This window comes from Marmota monax, unplaced genomic scaffold (assembly GCF_021218885.2).
Source record: "Marmota monax isolate L192 unplaced genomic scaffold, Marmota_monax_Labrador192_F-V1.1 WCK01_AAM20220418_F8-fsc00036, whole genome shotgun sequence".
Taxonomy (NCBI): Eukaryota; Metazoa; Chordata; class Mammalia; order Rodentia; family Sciuridae; genus Marmota; species Marmota monax.
Genome location: NW_026694491.1, coordinates 12,658,324 through 12,682,990, shown reverse-complemented (window position 1 = coordinate 12,682,990; position 24,667 = coordinate 12,658,324). Strand labels below are relative to the sequence as shown.

The following is a 24,667-nucleotide window of genomic DNA, read 5'->3' as shown; positions in this document are numbered from 1 at the left end:
TTAGTTGTCAATGGATCTTTATTTTATTTATTTATATGCACTGCTGAGAATCGAACCCAGTGCCTCACAGATGCTAGGCAAGTACTCCACCACTGAGCCACAACTTCAGCCCCCATAGTATCTGTTTTTGTTACTAATAACTTTGGAGACTTAAAGTACCTGTTTTGAAAATTACTAGGTTTAATCTTAAAAAAGAATCCTGCTATCATTGCAAAATTGCTTATTTTTTTAATACTTGGATTTTTTAAGTAGATATGTGTTTTTCGTAAAAGGAATGATTCTGGATTAGAAAAAGTAAAAGTCACCAGAAAGTTCTTTATAATTAAATTTTATAATTTAATATAGAAATTAAATTTTATAATTAAATTGTTATTCAAATCAACATCACTAGAAACATAAGTAAACATAAATAACTGCTATATTTGACTTTTGTTTTTCAAGAATGAGAATTTTGTTTTTTAAGAATGAGAAGAATGAACAAAAATAAATTTTGACACTCATGAGGACATTTTAAAAAACAGTTTATGTAAGCATTACTATTTCATGACACAAAATGCATCATTACAGTTTTGATCTCCATTGTCTTTTATTAGATTGACAGAACATTTTTTTTCCCCAGCTTCAAGTTCAATGAAAACAGTTTTCTCTCAAAATGTTTGCCACAACCTTTGGACATACAAAAGTCCAGGAAGAGAAAAACAAACATAGGTATATACACATCTATCAATTTTTTGATATTACAAATCATTCAGGCAGGAGGATAAATATTTTGATCTCACAGAGGGACATCAGTCTTTCAAAAGCTTACTTCTCAAAAGGTGTTACTTGTGTTCAACTATCAGCAATAGATCACTGGAAAAACTGTATCTCACAATAAGTAATAATTTTAGCAATTGAGAAACAATGTATTATTACATCACTATATGAATTAATCATATTTCTAAAATATTATTTTTACATAAAGGAAGGACCTGATTCTCCTCATGAATTGAAACAGATTGGTCCAGTTGGCTAAAAACATAGTAATAAAACTGATGTCAGAGCAAGCTCTAATCTTCCATAATCTTGACCAGTTTTCTAACAGTTTTACATTATTATTTAGATAAATGTAGTACTTGCATTATCTTCTCAGTAAATATCACCTTTACATATCTTGTTTGCACTAAAACTAAATCCTGATTTTTCTCTTTTAAACTTTCTTGACCTCATGACTCCTTTAGTCTATTAATAATCCCATTTCCCCCACAGAAACCCCAGCATGCAATCCTTAAGAAACTCCCTCACTTCAGTGCGTCTCCCAATCTACAGCCCTGGGCCAATTTCTCATGACACAAGTCTGAGAAACACTTGCACTTCAGCACAATTCTGATGACCTCCCTTTTTCTCCTTTAACTGTCCACAGATGAAGTTCTATTACAGAATAGAGGTGCTCATGTTTTCTCAAATATTTTACCCTTTTGTGAAGCTTTGCCTTCTTGAACTTTCCTCATATATTCTGCAGAAAAAATACATTAGTTTGTCAGTCCTTATTGCCCCACTCCACCTCCTGTGTCTATTCCTTCTTGCCTCTTTTTATATTGCTTTTTCTCTTTTTTTCCATTAAAAGATATTCCTTGTTCTTTTCACCTGTTACAATCCTACCAGGAGTCCAAGGGAAAATAAAATAATTTCTTCATAATGTATACATAGTCTGCTTCTTCTGACAGGAATGACTACAAGGTATTTGTTGGTATGCTTATCTTGTTTTACCGTATGTCTGCAAATTTATTAAGTGGAAGGACCTTTTAAGAATCCTCTGATAAATATTTTTAAATAGACCTAATATGAGAAAACAATATATAACTATTGAAATAATTCAATTAAAATTACATTTTTTCTATTAGTACTCAACAATTTCCCATATGAAATAATAAATCATTATAGATTTAAAATATTTTCTTTTATTTATTTATTTATTTATTTATTTATTTATTTATTTTGATGATACTTGGAACCCAGGTTCCTACACATTCTGGGAACATGCTCTACAACTGAGCTTCATCCTCAACCTTATATATAGAAAAACATTTATTTATTTATTTATTTGGTCCCATGGATCGAATTTAGAGGCACTGAACCACTAAGCCACCTCCTTTTTATTTATTTATTTTTTTATTTTGAAACAGGGTCTTGACAAATTGCTCAGGGCCTTGCTAAATTGCTGAGATCGGCTTTGGATTTATAATCTTGCTGCCTCAGTCTCCTGGGTCACTGGGAGTGCAGGTGTGTGCTACTGGGCCTGGCTAGAAAAACTTTTTTAAAGAAATAAAAATCTGCTAAGAAAAAAATAAAAAACATTAATATAAGTCTAGGCTGTATTGATAGCATTCAGGCCTTAAAAAGACATTATTACTTTGTACAGCTTCAAATATCTAGTTTATGTTGTTCACCTTCAGACACATTTTTTATGTTGGCAAGTTTATGTATTTATTTCTTTCAATTTTTAAAATTTATTTTAAATTATTTATTTGTTATTTTTAGTTATACATGACAATAGAATGTATTTTGACATATTATATATACATGGAGTACAACTTCCAATTCTTGCAGTTGTACATGATGTAGAGTTACACTGGTCATTCTATTTTCTTTCCTAATTCCATTCCCCCTCTCTTTCCTTCACTCCCCTTCATCTAATCCAAAGTACTTCTATTCTTCCCTCCCCCATCCCTTATTGTATGTTACCATCTGCAGATCTGAAAGAATATTCAGCCCTTGGTTGTATGGGATTGGCTTATTTCACTTAGCATGATATTCTCCATTTTCATCCATTTACTGGCAAATGCCATATTTCATTTTTCTCTATGGCTGAATAATGTTCCATTGTGTATACGTACTCCATTTTCTTTATTCATTCATCCATTCAAAGACACCTAATTTGTTTCTATAGCTTGGATATTATGAGTTGAGCTGTTATAAATATTGATGTGGCTGTGTCACTGTAGTATATTTTTTTTAAGTCCTTTGGGTATAAACTGAGGAGTGGGATAACTGGGTCAAATGGTGGTTCCATTCCAAGTTTTATAATGAATCTCCATACTGCTTTCCATAGTGGTTGTACCAATTTGCAGTTCCAACAATGTATGAGACTACCTTTCTCCCCACATCCTTGCCAACGTTTATTGTTACTTGTATTCTTTTTTTTTAAATTTTTTTATTGGTTGTTCAAAACATTATAAAGCTCTTGACATATCATATTTCATACATTAGATTCAAGTTGGTTATGAACTCCCAATTTTACCCCAAATACAGATTGCAGAATCACAAGGAGAGATATGAATTACAGTGGATGGGGTAGAGAGAGAAGATGGGAGGGGAGGGAGGGGGGATGGTAGAGGATAGGAAAGGTAGCAGAACACAACAGTTACTAATAGGGCATTATGTTACTTGTATTCTTGATCACTGCCATTCTGACTGGAGAGAGATGAAATCTCAGTATAGTTTTAGCATTTCTCAAATTTCGCTAGAGATGTTGCACATTTTTTCATATATTTTTGACCAATTTTATTCCTTCTTCTGTGAAATGCCTGTTTAGTTCCTTTGCCTATTTATTGATTGGTTGTCTGTTTGGTGTTAAGTTTATCGAATTCTTTATATATCCTGGCAATGAATGCTATAACTGAGATGTCATGGGCAAAGATTTTCTCCCATTCTGTAGACTCTGTTTCCCATTCTTGATTGTTTCCTTTACTCTGAAGAATTTTGTTTTTTAGTTTGATTCCATTCCATTTACTGAAAATGCATAGATTTTCAAGTAACCATATGATTTAGTAAATTCTTTGAAAGGAAATGTAGGATTTTGTCTTTTAATTTGATTTGAGGAACTTTTTAGTCATAATTTCTTGAGATCTAATTTTTTACCTGAGACACTATTTTTCAGTTTTATATTATTTTCCAATTCAGCAAGCATGTGTTAAGTCATTACTTGAAATAAAATAAGGACATTTAACTTTAAAAAAAGAAATAAAAATCTAGGTGAAAATATAAAGTAAGTGAAAAGTCATTTGTTCATGGCTATGGCAGTACAAGAAAACATTGGATTTGTCTTTCTACTTAAAACAATAAAAAAACTACAAAATATTTTAAACAGTGATTTTCAGATATTAGGAAAATAGGCTGCACAGAACTTTATCCCCCTGCGCAAGGGGAATAAAAGAAATAAACCCTGTGAATAACAATGTTGTATTATATTGAGAGCATTTGTCTCATACTGCAAGGAAGGGAAATAATGTGAATCCTGAGAATAAGGTGAAGAGTTTCTCATAAGAATCCACAGAATTAAGGCAGCAAAAATTTTTAGGAAAGAGCACTGGAGATGAGAAGCTTGTACAGAAAGCCCTCTGTAGTTCCACAGAGGGTACCCTACAGTCATCACCAATATCTGATTAACATATCCATGTGAGACAAGTCATAGACAGAAGTGTGATAATGATTTTAGAGTAAACAATCTTGAGAGTTCACACAGGACTGGAAATGTTGAGGGATAACCCTAAGAGAAAGACAATAATAGTGGCATCAGATTAGAGAACCAAGGAATAGTTTCATTTAATAGTGAAAAAAAATTTAATCCTTGACTAAAGATTGCACTGATGCCATATTAAAAAAAAAATCTTAACAGCAAGTCTCACTAGGGGCAAATACTTTAAAATAATACAACCACTATTATTATGTTTTGTATATTCAAAAAGATACAGAAAAGAATGAGGAAGTTAAACAAAGATAAGAAAGAGCAAAATTAAACTCCTGGTTTAATTTTGAGTCAAATCTACAAGGTATTTGAGGAAATGATAAAATGCATTCAAAATGAAATAAGAATAGCAATCTAGTTATCCAATATACTTAATGAACATAAGCATAAAAAAACATGAAGAATATTAAACTAGGTAATACAACTTCAAAATTATTATTAAAAAGCACTTTAAAAGTCTGGAGTTAATACAGTATTAATGGAAATGAAAAACTTAGTAGTGGAACCCAACAGTAAGTAGGAGTTGGCAGAAAAAAAAAACAAAAAACTTGAGGATGAGTCAATTGTGTTGATTTAGTTTAAGGAACATGAAGAAAAAGAAAGAGAAGGAGGAGGAGGAGAAGGAAAAGGCAGGGGAGGAAGAGGAGAAGGGGGGAGGGGCAAGAGGAGTAGGAGGGGGAGCAGGATGGGGAGAAGGGCAACTTAGTCTGAGAGATCTCTGGGCATTAGTAAACATAGTAACAGACATAATCGTAACCTTACAAGGAAAGTAAAACATATAACTGTTAAGTTGGCTATTCTAGTATAGATAGGTATTTTCTAAATTCTAAAGAAAGCAAAAATAATGCAATTAAGAATTATATCTAATAAGACTAATGAAAGTAAAATGGAATTTAAAAAGTAAATCCAAACTACACTGAAATAAAAAAAAGATGTGGAAATTATAAAAATAAATAAAGTTTGTAGACATAATTCTATATCAGGAATTACACTAAATGTACAAGGGCTAAATATCTCAATTAAATAGTAGAGGATATTAAATTAAATAAAAAAGTAAGACACATCTATATGTTAATTTCTAGGAAACTATATTTAATAAAAATATGGATAATAAAAAGCAAAAGTATGGAAAAGTTACAAAGATGAATTAAAAGAAAGCCAGAGTAGTTACATGACTATTAGCCAAACACCATGCCAGATGAAGTAACAGATTAAAATTGTTACATATACAATATTTGTTTTGAAGAAAGTTGTATTTTTGCTCAGAATATAAAAACTCATTTCTTAGATGACAGTCACAAAAAATACATATAATATGTATATTTAAAATAAATAACCTATATTCTTGAGCTGTTTCTTAAATTTAAAACAAACAGCAAAACGTCTATTTTAAAAACATTTCTTGCCAAAGATAATTATGCTTCATTAGATAAAATTGAGTAAAATGCTTTTCACTCTATTCAATGTGGACAACCATAATATGTTCTGATTTTATTATATGACTTATCATTTTGCTGATATGGTAGTTGTTTATCATCTATCAAAGAGAATAGTACTCTATAAAGCAGTTTAAGCAGCAAGTCAGAGTTTAAATTTTTGCTACAGGATGTAGTTGTTTAGACTAATTGCTGAAACATTCTGATATATCCTACTTTTATTATTAGGTTTGTAGATACTGAATGTCTTAGCCTTTCATTCCAGTCACAAAATATCTGACTAGAACAATTTAGAGGAGGAAAGAGTAATTTCAGCTTACAACTTCAGAAATATTAATTTACATTTGGTCAGCTCCATTGCTTTGGGCTTTTGAAAAAGCAGAACAACATGGCAGAAAGAAGGGAAAAATGGTGAAGGAAAAATTATCAGTTCATGGCAGTCAGAAAACAGAGAAAGGAAAAGGAAGGGGACAAAGAAATTATAAACTCTTGCAGGGCATGAACCAGTGACCTATTTCCTTGTACCTCCTAGTAGTTCATAAAGCCATCAATGGATTAGCCACCAATGAGGTCAGAACTCTCATGATCTAATCACTTCCAAAAGCCCCACCTCTAAACACATGAGATTTTGAGGACCTTTCAGATCCAGACAATAACACTGAAAATTCAGCAACATATTCAGAACATATACTAAACAATACTAAAGAATGGTAACAAGTATTATGCCCTAAAATGCTGGACAACTGTGTGGGAGAGATGATTACTGGGATTTGGAGTCTCAGATTCAATACATACAAAAAGAGCTTTACTATTGTCTTTCATATTGCAAAGTATATTTTGCTATTTTATATGTATATTAATAATATTTGAAGGGTCAGTAAACAACACACTTTATGAAGCTATTTATTTTATACTTTATCATATGTCCATAGTAGGAAGTAGTAAATATCTTTCAAGTATTAGGGATATGATGGATGAACCTTATGATTATTTTCCTTCTCATCCATGTTATTATATTAAATGATCCATGTTTTTATTTAAAAAGTATGTTCAGCTTGTGACTATAAAATATTGTAATAATAACTAATTCTAAGACATGTAATTAGACTATGTTTGCTCTTTCTAGTCATATCAAGTATATTACATATTTTAGAATTAACTGTCTTTCCTTTTTAGACTTACAGGGATACTTAAATATTTCAGCATCCTCTAATTTTCAAAGTTGGTGGAATATTTTGCAGTGAGTAGTAAGAAAATATGAGCACAATCCTTCAAATACTCATTATTAAGAAAATAATTCAATTTAATTTGACTTTTCCCCTTTAGGATACAAGAAAAATGCCTGTAATCTCAATTATAATTAGACATCTTAAAGCAGTATAAAATTTCTGTCAACATCTTAGCTTTGTGACTATAGAATAATGTGACTGTACAGTTGCTTTCATACAAATCAATGCATGAGAGTCTCTAAAACTGAAAAATTCTGGTTTTATTCTTATTGTTCTATGGTAAAATAATAGCTATATCTGAAACTTAACCAGTAGACAGAACTTTAAACTAAATCATACTGTATTATTTAGCCATAACACTAAAAGCTCATCTTAGAAGCTCCAAGGTGAAACGAAATTCTTAGAATATTAAGTTGAATCTTCCATTCTTGCATAGGTAATACGTGAATTCCTTTACTTTACTCACAGTATTTTTTTGCTGTAGTAATGGTCAAGAGGTAACATAAATTTACCTTCCCATGGGTGATTCTAACTCTGAGGTGAAAAATAAGAACAGGGGAAGAGAAATAGGTTTTGGTTAATTAAAGGGGCTTATTATACATATATATGAGGATAAAAAATAAGAACACATTTCCATAAGTTTGTTTGAAAGTTAAAAAAAAAAACGATTAGTTCTATTTGATCATAAAAAATGAAATCAAGTCACTTGCTGGTAAATGTATAAAATTGGAGGACATCATGCTAAGCGAAATCAGCCAGGACTTAAAAAATCAAGGGTCAAATATTTTTCCTCATATGAGGAAGCTAGAGAGAGAGAGAAAGAAAAAAAAAGGAATTTAAAAAGGGGATCTCATAAAAATTAAAAAAAAGAGAGAGAGGTAGGGGATCAAGGAGATTGGAGGAAGTAGGGAAAACCGAAGAACGGGGGCATAAAATTGAGCAAATTATGCTATATGCTTGTATAACAATGATTTCCCCTTTTTTGTATAATTATAATACACCAGTGGGAAAAAAAAGTATGTAAATCAATAGAAGTAAGAACAGAAGAACAGACAAAAGAGAGAGGAATGGAGGAAGGGAGGGCCAAGGGAAGTAGTGGAGCCCATCCCCAATAATCTGCGTTTTCTGCTTCCACTGCTAGTGGTGGCTTGTAAGCTTCTCTAGTCTCTAACATATGCCTCTCATTGATTTGTGAACAATTGTCTCCACTGTTAGGCTACCTTAATCCCAGCTGCTCGGGAGGCCAAGCTAGAAGGATTGCAAGTTCAAAGCCAGCCTCAGCAAAAGCAAGGGGCTAAGCAACTCAGTGAGACCCTGTCTCTAAATAAAATACAAAATAGGGCTGGGGATGTGGCTCAGTGGTCGAGTGCCCTTGAGTTCAATCCCCAGTACATCCCCCCTCAAAAAATATTTCTTGTAGGTTCTTCCTCTCAATATTTTTCTAGGACACATCATTTGCTATCTTCTTATGCATCTAAACTCTCCTGGAAGTTATGTGATTCTCTGGGTTTTGCATTCCTAAAAAAATTTTTAAACTTACTAAGGTGAAGAATCAGTCATGTTCTGCTGATGAATGAAAACAGAAAGTCAATCTCTGTGACTACTCCCAAACACGTTAGGGCATAGAGCAATTTCAATCAATGCTGGCCGGCATCATAATATGATAAAAATACATTTTCTTTAATAACATTCACATCCATAGCTTTAATCAGCTTGGTATATCCTATAAACCATTACCAGCACCACGCTTAGCACAGAGTGTAGGCCAGGTTGAATGGCAGATGGATGAGTGTCTGAATGCTTCCCTCTGAGGTTCTCTTATAAGTAGATTTAACTCACATTCTTCCTAAAATCCAATACTTAAATATAATTCTTGGCATGCTACATGCTATAGTCATCTTATTAACTCATTAGGTTTTTATTATTATATAGATTTCACAGTAATTATTATAAACAAGAAAATATCTCAAATCTTATTTTTTTTAAATTTCTATGTCACTATATCAAATACCCAATGGGGTAAATGGTATGGAGAAGTAGTTATCATATAAATTAACAATAGTGTATTATGTTCCTTTATAGAAATTTTTAAATTGCTTGAACAACTGAATAATTTGTCCTTCACCTTTTCTAAAAAAACACTTATTTTTTTAAGCAAGTACATTTGCTGATTTGTGACTTTCTTAATAATCTTGTATAAAGTATACAGTTGTTTTCTATATTTTAAAGAGCACTGGGGTTATCATTTCAATTTACCAATGCCAAATAATTACACAGTAAATATTAGCAAAATATTTACTCATATGAATTCATTCTGTCCTACAATAAACACACGATTATACATCTTTTGGTATCATTCAAGCTTTAATTTTTGTTCACGCCATGGATTGGTCATTATTAGGGATATTTTCTGCCAGACATATCCTCTGCCTTGCCACCTTAACCAAGGAGATGAGGACTACAGAATATCTTGAGTGATTATATTCGAAAATATTTCTGGGGTCATAACCACTGACTGATTATTAAGGACAATTCAGTGCAAAAAATGAGTTCCAAAGTAGCATTCATTAATTATAGACTGTTGATTGCCCCTGGGTATTAGCCTCTGAGGTTACAATCTGGATAATCCTGCTAATTGTTCACTAAATATAAATATTTATTCATGATAATAAGCAGGCAGTAAGCTATACTGTGGGTTGGGATTTCATGTTCTATATTCAGATACTCTGAGGTCTACATCTTTTTCATAATTGTTTTCTTTTAGCTTAGTATTCTAGGATTTCAAACTACACAATTCTGATTCCAGTTCTGTTAAAATAATGAAAATTTCTCTCCCTGATTAAATACCCAGAATTATATTAACGTTTGATTTCTAGCCTTATCGTCCAAAATTTTGAGGTTACAATGAGGCCAGATTTATAAAGGTTGCTCTTCTCATCTTGGAACTCCTATCCCCAACTTGACTTAAACAATAGAAAATATCCCAGAGCCTCTATCTGGCTTTTTTCTTTCTCACTGATTATTTTCAACTATATAAAGTGTTTAATTGTTGATGGTCAGGTCAGTTAAAAAGGCATCCAGATTTTATTTCCTATAATTATGTGATCTATTTTTTTTAAATCTCAGTAAATGTTTTTGTCATACATTATATTAACTTAGAACCTACCCAAACTATTTTAATCACTAGCATTTCTTTGTTTAGAAGCAGAAAGATTATATCTACATTATCTATATTAGTTTTGGTCTGACAGAATTAAAGAAACTTTCATAATTCCTGTGTATGTTTCCTAAGACTATGGATAATGAATTTTATTAAGATCAAATAAATAAGGCTTTGTACACCATTTTGAGTATTATATTATTTCAAAGGGCACAGCTCCTCAACATGCAGTTTGTCCCTTTGAGAAGACTTACATTCTATCATTCTTTGGATAGGGTTTAGCACTCAAAGTGTCATGTGTTGGAAATCCCCAGTGTGTTGACAGAGGTTGTGGATCCTTTGAGAGGTGGAGCTGAGAGTAAGGTAATTATTTTGTTGGGGTCTGACCTGAGAAGGAGTACTGTAGTTCTTGTAGAACCCAGCTAGTCCCTGCGGACTGGGTTGTTATCAAATGGTGAGACCAGACCCTATGCTCTCTCTGTTGCTTCCTGTCTGGACATGTGATCCCTCCCTCTTACATGCACTCTACTGGTGATGTCATCTGCCACCAGGTGATGCACCTAAGAGGGTCCTCACTAGAAGCTGAACACATAGGACTTCCTAATCTTAGAATTTCAGATTCTAAAAAGATCCAAAGAGTTAACAAGCTGCTTTTCATTATATATTACCCAGCCTTAGGTATTTTGTCCTAGCAGTGGGAAATGGCCAAATGTAATTTCTCATTGCTCATTTTTTTTTCTTCAGTCCCTTCCTTTATCTTTTTATCATTTTATTACTTTCATCCATAAACAATTTACCTTTTGATTGAATCTAATATAAAGTCACATGGTGGGCTCACTGCACATAATATAGCAGAAATTAAATCATTGAAGAAGTAGAACTATGCTCTTAGGACATGAGGCAGCCTTTTATTTCTTGCCCCTTAGCATCTTCCTGAAAATACCTGTTCAATTTAATTATAGAGCTTGGTTGAGCAGGGAATTCCTTATGAGAAAGGCTTTTATATATCATCTAGGACATCTAATCATATCTCTCAAAATGACAAATCAGCACATCTCGAGTCCCTGTTATGAACTGAATGCTTATATACCATTCAAATCCTTGTCCTGAAGTTCAAACCCCCAAAGTTATGGTAATTAGAGGGGAAACTGCAATTTGCATAAGATGAGGTAATGAGGGTGGTGGAGCCACATGATGGGAATAGTGTGTATCTGAAAAGAAAACTTGCTCCTTTCCTCACTGAGGAGAAGTCATATAAATAGCCAGAGGCAACATCTTCATGTCAGGGAAAGGGCACTCACCAGAATCCAAATTAACCAATATCTTAATCTTAGTTGTGCCTGACTCCAGAACTGTGAGAATTCCTATTGTTGAAGATAAGCAGTTTACCATGGTTTTGTTATGGCAACCCATGTTGAATAATGCAGTCACAATTATGTGTAAGGAATTTTCCAAATCCAAAAAGACCTAGTAAGCATGGTTTTTATTTTGAAGTGGTCCAAATCTTGAAATAAATTACTAGACCATATTCATGATAACTACAAACTAAGCTTTATTTTGTTTAACCTTTCATTATTTAAACTCTCAGTTTATTATTATAAGACAATTCTACTCTGTCACATGAGCTACTATTAATTTCAAAATTATTTTTGGTATATTTAGTAATTGTTATCAATTACTAAAGTAAAATTGGTGGTGGTATCACTGAATCTAAGCCAACTGCTTCCAGTTGATTCCAGTTGATGATAGCAGATATACTTGAAACAGAATTATGAAAAAAATTTTGCATATCAATATAAAGGCAAAATGGGATTAGATTCTTTCCAATATTATAGTGTAAAAGGAAAACTACTTTGTTTTCAGCTAAATTACAGTTTTTTTTTAAATTTTTATTTTTTAATGAAACCTAAGAAGGCTTTACCACTGAGTTATATCTCCAGACCTATTTTTTTTTAGAGAGAGAGAGAGATTTTTTAATATTTATTTTTAAATTTTCGGTAGACACACATTTTTATTTTATTTTTTTATGTGGTGCTGAGGATTGAACCCAGCACCCCGCGCATGCGAGACGAGCGCATTACCGCTTGAGCCACATCCCCAGCCCACCTCCAGACCTTTTTAAATTTTTTTTTCATTTGTTTTAAGACAGGGTCTCACTAAGATACTTGGGGTCTTGCTAAGTGGCTGAGACTAGTTTGGAACTTGGAATCCTCCTGCTTTAGCCTCCCAAGTTGCTGGGAGTACAGGTGTGCACCACCATGCCCAACTTTATGACTATTTAATATTGTGAAAGGGTCTTCTGGTTTCTACTTTCTACTAATTTATTCAATACTTGGAGAGAATTGCTCTTGACTTGAGGTGATTTTGTTCCCAGGGTGTACTTGGTAATGTCTGGAGACATCTTTGGCTATCACAACCAGGGCATATGTATGTGTGGTTGCAAATGGCATTCAGTGGTTAGAAAGCTAATATACTTCTAAACATCCTACAATGTTAGAGTCTCCAATAATACCTAAGTGCCCAATCCAAACTGTCAGGACTATTGAGTTTGGGAATCCAGACTTTTTTTTTTTTTTGTACCAGGGATTGAACTCAGGAGTGCTTAACAACAGAGCAACATTCCCAGCACTTTTTTATATTTTATTTAGAAACAGGGTCTTACTGAGTTGCTCAGGTCCTCACTAAGTTGATGAGGCTGGCTTTGAACTGGTGATCCTCTGGCCTCAGCCTCCTCTGCTGCTGGGATTATAGGCATGTGTCACTGCACCCAGCTTCTAACATTTTTATATAAGTAAAAGATGACTATTGCCTCACCCCACCCCACCACCCCCCAAAAAAACCCCAGCAAAAATAAAATTACTAACTTAAAAAAATAGTTTCCATAAATTCTTCAAATAAAGTCTGCATTTTTACCATTACCACAACTCCTATATTTATTTACATATTCCACAGTATTTTTATGTATAGCTGAATATTTTCCACACAACATATCTAATGATTACATATAGCTAAATTTTTCTCCCTCCAGAATCTAATTTCCTTTGAAATTAAGATTTTATTAAGCAATAGATTCATCCAAATATCATCTCTGGGAAGAATAACACTGTGTTCTATGTGTGGTACATCTTGCTGTACCAAGACACTGACAGACTGTTTCCCTCAGAAAATTTTCTCTTTATAATCTCTCAGATCAATTACAGCCCTTCAGTGTGATATAAGGTTTTTATATCATTATATTAGCTTCCCATTGATTCCATAACAAATTAGCACAAATGTAGCAGCTCCAGAAAAAGTAAATATATGTTATGGTTTATAAGGGAGGTGTCCCCAAGAGCTTATGTAAGAGGTAATGTGACAGTGTTCAGAGGGGAGATAATTAGGTTGTAAGAGCCTTAAAATAATCAGTGAATGTATGTCTGATGGAATTAACTGAGTGGTAACTAGATGAGTTTTACTAGGTGGGGCATTGAGGGCATGGCTTTGGGGTATATATTTGTATCTGGCACACTCTTCTGCCATGATGCTCTGCCTCACCTCCAGCCCTGAAGAATGAAGTCAGCTTTCTATGGACTAAGACCTCTGAAACCATGAGACCTCAAATAAACTTTGCTTCCCTAAAATTGTTCTGGTCAGATCTTTTATTTATAGTAGCAAAAAAAAACTGACTAAAAAAATATATTTTCTCACTGTGTGGTCAATGTGTATCTCAATGAGATAAAATGAACAGCAATGTTGGTGTTGCCTTTTTTTCTAAGAATTCTGAGACAGAATCTGAATTCCAGATTACTTAGGTAAAAATATCTTAATGTAATTTTCAAACTAAGTTTTCTGTTTCTTTGCTAGTATTCACCCAGGGTGTGATTTTTAGCTTCTAAACACAGCATTTCAATTTCCTTTGTTCTGGTCCACTTTCCTTCAGCTTTGAAGTAAGCAATGGTGGGTAGACTCTTCCTCCTGCTTTTAATTTCTCTGACCTCATCTTCTGCCTCTTTTCTCCTGTGCTTTTCTCTTCTGCAGTGTGATTTCTGACTGTTTCTTCTGGTTTCCTCTTTTGTTTTTAAAGACTTGTATAATAACATTAGGCCCACTTGGGTAATACAGGATATTTTAAGATCAGCCAGTTATAACCATAAATACATGAACAAAACTGCCTTCATATCAAAATCCAGATTGGTATTTGAAAATTTAGAAACTTGGAATCTTTGGAAACGTTTTTAGAATTTTGTCTGCCTAGCTGCATTATCATTTGAATCTTAAGCATATTGTTTCTCCAAAAACCATATGACATAATGCCTGAGATTTCCTATTAGGGGTGTTGTAAGAACATTCATCATTCCCCCCAGAGATAGTCCTAAAACTTTAATCTGCCCCCTCATGCTTAAGAGTCCATTCATTTTGAATCTACCAGTTTAAAGAAAGAAGATGTCACTAAAATCTTGTTTTCAAAAAACATTCCACTCTCTCACTTTTCTTTTCTAAATCTTTATTCAGAGTCTTCTTTAATGCTTACTGTAACCCAAGACAGGTCCTAAAATTTGGATTGAGCGAAACAACACTGGAATATATTTTTTTTCTCCTTTCTTTCTTTCTTCCTTCCTTTCTTTCTTTCTTTCTTTCTTCTTCCTTTCTTTCTTCTTTTTTTAAAATCACTGACATGCCCTTGCTCAGTCTTATATTTGCCAGGTCCTAGTACATTAATTGTCCAGAGCCTACAAATATTCAGATGAAATCGTGAATTAATTTATTGAAGCTTCTGTCTATATTTATACTTGGGTTACCTTTTTAGGCATTCATTTTTTTAATCTACTCAGAAGCCCATTCTTTCTTCTAGACTTCTAATGTAAGTAGTACTTTCATTCTTTAGCTGCCAAAAAACAATTCCTTTACCTACCACAATCATATAAATCAAGTCCATGGTCCACTTTTACACTATCTTACTTCTGTCCTCAGTTGCTATTTAACCCCCTGTAAGACCCTTTCTCCTGACAAATCCAACAACTGTTTTCAACTCTCCTCTATGTTTTATGTCTCTATTTTATGGGGTAAAAAGTTACATGAATCTTAACTGCAAAAATTCTGAAAGTCAAAATTTAAGGCCACTATTTTACTTACTAAGTAATATTTTGGTAGGTGTTACGTTAGAGCCAGTTAGGATGGACATAGTTTGAAGTATTTGACTTTGGTGCTTTTAAGAGTCTTTGAGTAGATGTGGAAAGCAGATAGAAGGGTCAGAAGTATTAAAGTGGCACTGATATAAATGATTTGGTTTAATTAGATGCAGAAGCTGTTAAAGTTTTCCTATCTTTACTTTTTTGAAAACATTCATTCATTTTAATTTCACTGTCAATAGCTCTTAACTGAGCATCTACTTTGTGGAAGGCACTGTATTAGGTACAGTGATACAATGCTAAGGAGAACAGATACCTACCATTTACTAAGTGCTTATGGGGTACCAGGCTAAATGGTTTTTTACATCATTAAAATGAATACTTGCAAAATTATATAAGTTAAGTAAAATTTGTTCCCCATCGTTCACAGAGGTTTTATAATTAATAAATATTGTGGCCATAATAAAGTGCTTTTTTTCTCATACATATTGTAAACCATGAAAATGTGCCCCCACCCCCAGCTTGGACAAGCCTGAAGCCCATTTTCCACTTTATTTCTATGGTATAACCATACCTCTATTATAGCACTCAGAACATAGGATTCAATTGTTGTTTTTAACTTTGAAAATCTTCTTGGTAAACTTTTTGATAGTCCTATAATCTCTCCCTGTTACAGTATAACATAATGTAAGATGTTGGAAAAGATCCTTGACTTTGTATACAGAAATATATGAACAACTGGAAAATGTCAATAACAATATTGGCCCTTATTTGTTCTAAGACTGAATTTCAGTTTTTTCATACTTTGGCTTATTGCATGATGTCATTCACAAAAATTATTTTTCTCTACTCAATACATAATTATATTTTTGTTTCTTATAAAATTTATCTGATAAAAGAGAAATTTCAAACAATTGAAGTAGATATTATTGCTACATATTGATTTACATTTTAAAACATCAATCAATCTATTCCTTAGTTTTATATTGATGCTATTTTAAAATAAGATCATTTGATGCAGGTGACTTTGAAAATGTCACTAAGAGTATTTTATAATAAGTTTCTCTATTATTATTATTATTTTGTGGTACTGGGGATTGAACCCAGGGCCTTTTAGATGCAAGACAAGAACTCTCCCAACTGAGCTATACTCCCAGCCCCCTCTGTTATTATTTTTGAGCCATTGTTGATGGAAAGAAGATATATCTTTCACCTGAATTACCATGTCAATTTAAGTGAAACAAAAAAATTAAAAATTACAATGTCAATCTAGCAAAGACTTTAGGAAAATCCAAGTGGAGGCAGCCAGAACTTTACAGATAATTTATTTGATTTGATAAAAGATTTTTTAAAGGATCACCATTATTTGAACTTCAAAATGTAGCTCATCCCTAGGTTAGTTGGGTAGAAGTATCATTTGCAATCATTTTGCATAAGGTTTACTCATAATGTATATTTATATGGTGTGTGGTGTGTGTGTGTGTGTGTGTGTGTGTGTGTGTAATGCTAGGTATTGAACCAGGGCCTCATGCATGCTAAACAGACTCTCCACCACTAAGCAACAATTCTACATCCTTATGTTTCTGTCTCATATGCTTAAAAACAACAAAAAAAATATTCTCTATGTGAATGCAGAAAATCAATTAATAGTATTGTAGGGATCCAATTTATGTTAATATTTTCCACTGTTTAATCATAGTGTTGACTAGAATCAACAACTGATACTCTCCAACTCTAAAACAGGAAATTTAGCAACATCAAGATTATAAAGCTTCTTTGAACACTGGCCTCCTGTACTGGATGCCTGATCAGATAGTGACAGACCTAGTCAATAAGTCTTCTGAAATTCTAGATTAACTAATATTATATATGTAGTTATTTTAGATATTACTGTAAATTACTCCATTTTTGTTATCTCTGCTCAATTTTGTCTGATTTATTAAAAAAGATACTTATTACAAACCAATATACATATAAATAAAACATCACACTGTATCCCATAATATTTTTTTAAATGAATACTTCAGATGAATAAAATTAGTATATAAACATAAAGATCAGTTTTACTTACTACATGGGAATATTTTATGTTGCTTTTTATAGCCAGTGTTCACAATTTTATTCCCAAGTCAAATGCAACAATATAATTAACTATGGTAAAAAATGATGATGTTATTTTGATTGAATTAACATTAATTTGAAATATGGCAAGTTTTTCTAAAATTAGAGGTCCTAAAATAAACAGAGAATTATCTAAACCTGCCCATAACTTTTAAGAATTCTAAGAAGAGGCCCTGATCTCTGATAGGAATATGTGAGGAAAGACGTGGACAGCACCGAGTTTGATATGCTTTTTTCTAGCTTATTAAAGTAACAATGGGGAAGTATTACAGGACTCTAGGCAATCATGCTTAGCAAGGAATAGGATTGGTATGATAAAACCAGAAAGAGAGCAGCTAATCAGCAAAACGTTATCTGTTGAAATCAAAAGAACATATATAACATTCCTAATAAAGAATTGATGTATTATTGGAAGACAGTTCTTGTTGAAAAGAGATATTAGTATTTAAATAAAGATGAATCATTAGGTTGTATAATATATGGGGACAGAAACACAGCAGTGGTTCTGTAGCTGGGCCTATTTGGAAGTATTTTTAATTGTTTTAATTAAAAATTATTTTGATGACATAATATATATTCAGTTAATAAAATATTCTATTATTAAGAACATATTTGGGTCAGGAAGAATATATCTTCCTTGATACTGCAAGAATGAAGTAGAAAGGCAAGGAGAAAGAGTATGCAGTTGCATGGTTATTGTGACTACAAACTGAGAAGTAATTGATGCTGAGATAAAGATGAACTAATGCTGTAAACAAAATTTGAGATTATATAGATAAGTGTATGAGAGATGGATGACAAGAAATTCAGTCTATTTGCTAAGGAACATCTTGGGAAATCCTCTCCTGCTCTTTCCCTTGTTGGTAGGCTCATGGCTAGGGTAAATGACTAAGTGTACATGAATCAACAGTGCCTCTTCATTCTTGCCCCATTGACAATGTTGATTAGACAGCCATGAGTAAGTTAACAGAATATCTAATTCACCAATTTTGAAATGTTTTTATAATATAACAAGGCAGAATACTATGTTTTCACATGACTCATGATAAAATGCTATTTTGAACATTTGAACTATTTTGGCAAAAGGAGGCAAGCTCTGGAATTTGGCCCAATAAAAGCAAAAAAGAATTTTTTCAAATTGAGTGTTATGGCAGGATGACAGTCCATGAACTAGGGAACAGTTATGTCAGTTACTAGAAATTTAACAAGAAGGAAGTCATTCAAACCATTAGGAATTTAACCTCGTTTTTGAATTATTTCTTTCACTTTCCATTTTAGGCTACCTAACACTTCAGAGAATCGAAGTTTTGAAAATATCAGTTTCATGTTTTACTGTATATAGTGTATGTATATGTACACATGATACTCAATTTACATTGTAATTTTGCAATTTACAATGAGATTATATCTTCAACAAACCCATAATAATTTGAAAATATAAGTAAAAAATGAATTTCACACACCTAATCTACCAAATCTCATAGCTTAGCAACATGGTACACTCTAGACTATCAGTTGTTTGCCCTCATGATTACATGGCTGATTGGGAGCTGTCACTGCCATGTGCAAAAAAGTATCATCCCATATGTTGATAGCCCAGGAAAAATTCCAAGTATAAAATTCAAAGTACAGTTTCTACTAAATTTGTTTCTTTGTCATACCATTCCAAAATAAAAAAATCATGTCAAATCATTGTAAGTTGGAGACCATTTTTCTGTATCTGTGAAATGTCATATCCATTAGAATATCTATAGTTAAAAAAAAGAGAGTGAGAATAATAAGTTTTAATGGGGATATAGAGTAACTGAATTCCCGTGCACTGATGATAGACTATGTAAAATGGTATGTTTGCATTGATGAATTATTTGATAGTCCTCAAAACTAAAATGAGCACCAGAAATTTTACTCTGATATATATATATATATATATATATATATATATATATATATATATATATATATCTCCAAGATAAATACAAACGTATACAAACTCCAAACATGTACATGAATGTTCATAGCCACATTAATAATAATAGTCCATAGTGGAAATGACATGAAAGCCCATTAACTGATGCACAAGGAAAATCTAGATTGTATGCAAAATGGACAAATATTGAGCTGTGAAAAGAAATGAAATACTGGTACATACTGTAATACAAATTAACCTTGGAATCATTACACTAAATGAAAGAAGCCAGAAATAGGGCCAATATTCAGAAATATTCAGAGTATATAAGTACAATATTCAGAGTGGATAAATCCACAGAGACAGAAAATTAAGTGATTGCAAAGGGATGGGAGGAAGAGGGAAATGAGATAGGACATCTAATAGTATTTGGTTTCTTTCGGTGTTTATGAAAATATGTTAGGATTAGTGCACAATTAATTGTTGCATAACTTTGTGAATACACATAAAAGCCACTTAATTATACTTTTTTTTTAATACCAGGAATTTAACTCAGGGGCACTTAATCACTAAGCCATATCCCCTGTCCTTTTTTAAAAAAATATTTTATTTAGAGACAGGGTGTTCCCAATTTGCTTTAGGGCCTCACTAAGTTGCTGAGGTTGGCTTTGAACTCACAATCCTCTAAGCTACTGGAATTACAGGCAAGCACCACCATGCCTGATTGCATTATACATTTTAACAGGTGAATATGATTATGTAAATTATATCTTAATACTACTATTAATACTACTATTACTAATAAGAATAATAATAAACACCTAAGGGTGGATTTTAAAGTTAATTATAAAGATAAATAGAGTCTAGACTGTATGTTCTAAAGAAAATTATAAACTTCAATGAGAGTGAAAACCAACAAATTTAAAATTATTTGAAATGCTTGCTAACTTTTACTGATTTAGAATTAAGATGCTCTTATTCCAAATAAACTACATGTGAGTAAAAATAATTCAAAAAGTTGAAAAGATATTCTCAACTTATGGGGTTTTATGTTCAGAATACATTAAAGCTTCCACATATCAGTAAGAATTAACAATAACCTTATTATACATTGGTAAACAGACTTCAACAGAAATTCTCAAATATGATATAAAAATTATCCATTAATATATTTAATAATGCTTAATCACATTAGAAAATGCACACTCCTCCTTAGGAAATTAAAATGAAAATCAAAAGCATCTATTACTGATTAAAGAGCAGTAGAATTAAATTATATAAACAATAGAATTAAAAGGAACAGCAACCTCAAGTACCAGCAGCAACAACATCCTCTGTACATTGCTGGTGGAAATTCAAATTTGTACTGTAGCTTAGAAAAAAATCTTTCACATAATCTACTAAAGATGGGCATTGTGTACATTGTTAACTAGGAATTCTTCTTTGGTGTGTCACACATCAAGATGAATGCTTGTGTATGCCATAAACCATGAGAAGAATGTGCAGTGTGTTGCTCTTTTAACTCAAAATCCATCAGCTAGCATCTATACAACGTTTAGTTGTAAATGAAATAAAATTGTTAATTGAAGTAAAAATACATACAAACCTAACTATGTATTAGAAATCATGATTTTGTTTAAGTTTAGGAAGAAAGCAACATGCATTCATTACAGAAGGTCATGAATAAGAACTTCTATGATTCTGCTAAGGTTTTATAGTTTGAGTTAGTACATGGTTACACCATCACTGAACTGACTTGTTATGATTTCTGCATTCTTCTCTGGGTTATATATATATATATTTTTTAATATTGTTTTTAGGTGTAGATGAACACAATACCTTTATTTTATTTGTTTATTTTTATGTGGTGCCAGGGATCGAACCCAGTGCCTCATACATACTAGGCAAGTGCTCTATCACTGTGCGACAACTCCGGACCTGGGTTGTAAAATTTTAATGTAAACAATTTTAAACATTTAATTCAATGAATAACATATTAATATAATAATGTGTGAATCCATAAATATGGATACCTCCACGGATAATGATATTCATAAATTGTTTACATATTATATTTAATATATTGTATTCATAGCTAACTTGCATTACACATATAAGATCTAGCAAATACAGAGTTTATAAATACTAAAAAACAATCTAGTTGGATGAAAGAAAATTTTTAGCATTGCTTACCTCTGGATATTGGTCTACGATGATGGAGACAAGCAGAAACTCTCTGAAAAATTTAAACTTTATTTTACTGAGATACTCACATATTACATATATACTTTTAAATAAAAAAAATCATAAGCAACATCAAATATACTTTTTTCTCATTAGTGTTTCTGAATTATAAGTTTAAATCATCTCAGTATAATGTGGCATCATTATTAAGGAAATGCATAGTGGTAAAAATCAGTCACCTGTGTCAAGGCATTTTCAGGCAGTGAACAATATTCAGTAAGCAATAAAGTAAAATTTTAGTAATATTTCTATCTCGATCTTCTGTACCATCTCAAATCTACAAACTTCAAAATTTCAACAAGTTTTTAAGGTATTCATGACAGTGGAATTACATGGAAACATTTCTCTTATAAATCTGTTTTAAAATTTTACAATTCAATATTTTATGATCCCATGTCAAATCTATATGGCAGGCACTTTCTATGTTCCATGCTTCTTGACAGTGGTGGCCTTTTATGCTTGTTTTCAAAAGTGAAATGTGACCACACCAGTAATTTCAAAACAGCATTATTTGTGAGATTCTAGTCATGTTTGTTTCTACTCAACATAGGTAATGCCTGTGCTTCAAGTGTTCCATGACACTCTTCAGCAATTATGAGAATTTCCCCAAAGAAAAGGATTCTTGCTTTTCAATGTATATATTCAGTCGTGTTCCAGTTAGTTTTATAGAGCTGGAAGAATAACAGTAATTTTTTGTCATCACATGATGAGTAATAAATTGTTTTTATTTTAAGCCACTAAACTTTGGGGTGAATTTTATTCAGAAAAATTATGTGATTCAATTATTTTGCTATTTTATAACATGTATCCCTACCCAGGACTTTATTTTTAATTCAAACCTCAAACTCACTCAGTGTAAGAGGGAATATTTTGCTTCACCTAATTCTGAAATTCAGAGACACAGTTCCATGTTTTTTATGTGACTCAGTGTTTCAAATGCTACTGACTCGATGGACCTGATTTTTATCTTAGTTTCCTTTGTACTCTATCATCTGTATTAAACTTTAAACTAAGTGTTTACCTGTCTTCAAGTTATTATAATTTTAGAAATCCTAGGACTTTCTCTTTGACTTAATTGACCTTGGGGTGCACTAGTTATCTTCAGTAAGTCACAAGATATAATCCTTAGCTGGTTACCAAACATACATATGGACATAGACATACTTACAGAATATATGTTTACCCAGAGTGATAATATGTATTTTACTGGATTAAGCATGAGTAAATTCCTGTTGTCAAGAACACCAAATATTCATTATCTGAAAGATTAGTTGACTTGCTAATTTTAAAATATATGGATGTCAGTATTTCAGTATTGTTTCCTCCCAGAAATCTTCCCTCATATCCAATATTAGGTTGAGCATTAAAATTACATATTCATGTAACATTTTTGGTGTTTCTTTGATTAAATAAGCTTGTTTGGCTTCTCATTTATCCTATAGACAGTAAAATCCATGAAACTAGGTGCTATATTTTTCTGGTTTACAAATATAAACTCAGGATCTAACAATGTTTGCCAAATAAGTCTTTATTCAATGAATGAATGCAAGTTTTACTCTTTCCAGATTTCAGATTCTAGTGAATAAGTGAGGCTTCATTTTAGGTTTTTGTACAAGAAATTTCTTCTCAATTATTTTTATTATCTACAAACATATAAATTTAGTTTGAACATATAAAGACCAGTTATTGTAGAGAAAAAATTTATATTGTTTCAAATTCAACATTGTGTTTGAACATTCATTTGAATGTTTAAATTTATTCATCTCACAGCACTGATATTTTAACAAAGTGATTACATATAATTTTGATATGTAATTATATTGTTAAAATTACAATGTAATTACATTGTTATTTTGATAGATTAAAGGTCAAGAACAAAACAAGTATGTGACTAATTCTTTGAAAGTATGGGAATTTTCTTAGTTATCTTGTAGATGATCAATTTTCATAGTGTTACTGGATATTAAGAAATATATGATCTCTAATTTTTTTCAGTAAAATTCTATTATTGGGAGTTATTTTGTGTGAATATTATATATACTTATTAACATTTTAGTTGCTTGAGCTCAAATCATCAGAAGAAATTTGTTTAATTTTTTTTTGCTATAGTGAATTTGTCAATTTCTTCATATTGCTGTCAATTTTACTTCTTTAAACTAATGCTACCTCTGCAATACCATTTATAATTTCTAAATCTTTCAGAATAAACTTCCACTAACATATATTATTTTGACTCTAAAATGTTTTGTCGAAGAATACTGCTATTTAATATGAATGGGATCTTTAAAATATAGTGACATTTGGTTTGAATTAGTCTTTTATCTTCAAAGTAAAGAAAAGAAAATATAAATTTTAGTAAGTGAAACATGTACAGGAATATAGTAAGAAGGAAAGAAATTGAGCATTAAATAGTATTCACAGTACCTGTGAGATAGGTGTTCTGTCATGTGAAAAAACTCCTCATGTATGTATTTGAAATACGCTGTGTGGTCACCAACTATTAGGTACTTTTATGTAAAATGAGAATACTTAATCAGAACCAAATATATTTGCTTTTCCGTTAATCTGGTCTTTGGAATTTGGCATGGACTCAATGTTTCTGTCCCCCTAAAATTCATATATTGAATCCCTAATTCACAATGTGATGTTATTTGGACATAGAGACTTTGGAGTTAGATTAGATCATGAGAGTGGTGAACTTAGGATGGATCTAATTAATAAACTTATGGAAAAGACACAAGAAATCAATGACAGCAAGCACAGGCACCTGTCTTAAAACCAGAAAATGGGACCTTCCCAGATGCTGAAACTCAGCAGGAAAAAAAAATGGATAGGCACTTTGATCTTGGATTTCCCATTTTCCAGGAATGTTATATGTAAGTGTTTCTTATTTAACTCAACCAATCTATGATATTTTGTTATAGTAGCCAGAACTAAGAGAGCATTTTATTTCAAT

General features: G+C 32.0%; 1 protein-coding gene across 2 annotated transcripts in view; it reads right to left on the bottom strand.

The window, feature by feature from the left end:
- Positions 1 to 24,667, bottom strand: part of Mgat4c (MGAT4 family member C) — a 794,840-nt gene that overhangs the window by 618,651 nt on the left and 151,522 nt on the right. For both annotated transcript variants that reach the window (XM_058571319.1, XM_058571318.1), the window contains exon 3: positions 21,661 to 21,703. The gene's annotated coding sequence lies outside the window, so the exon portion shown is untranslated. The remainder of the gene's footprint in view (positions 1 to 21,660; positions 21,704 to 24,667) is intronic.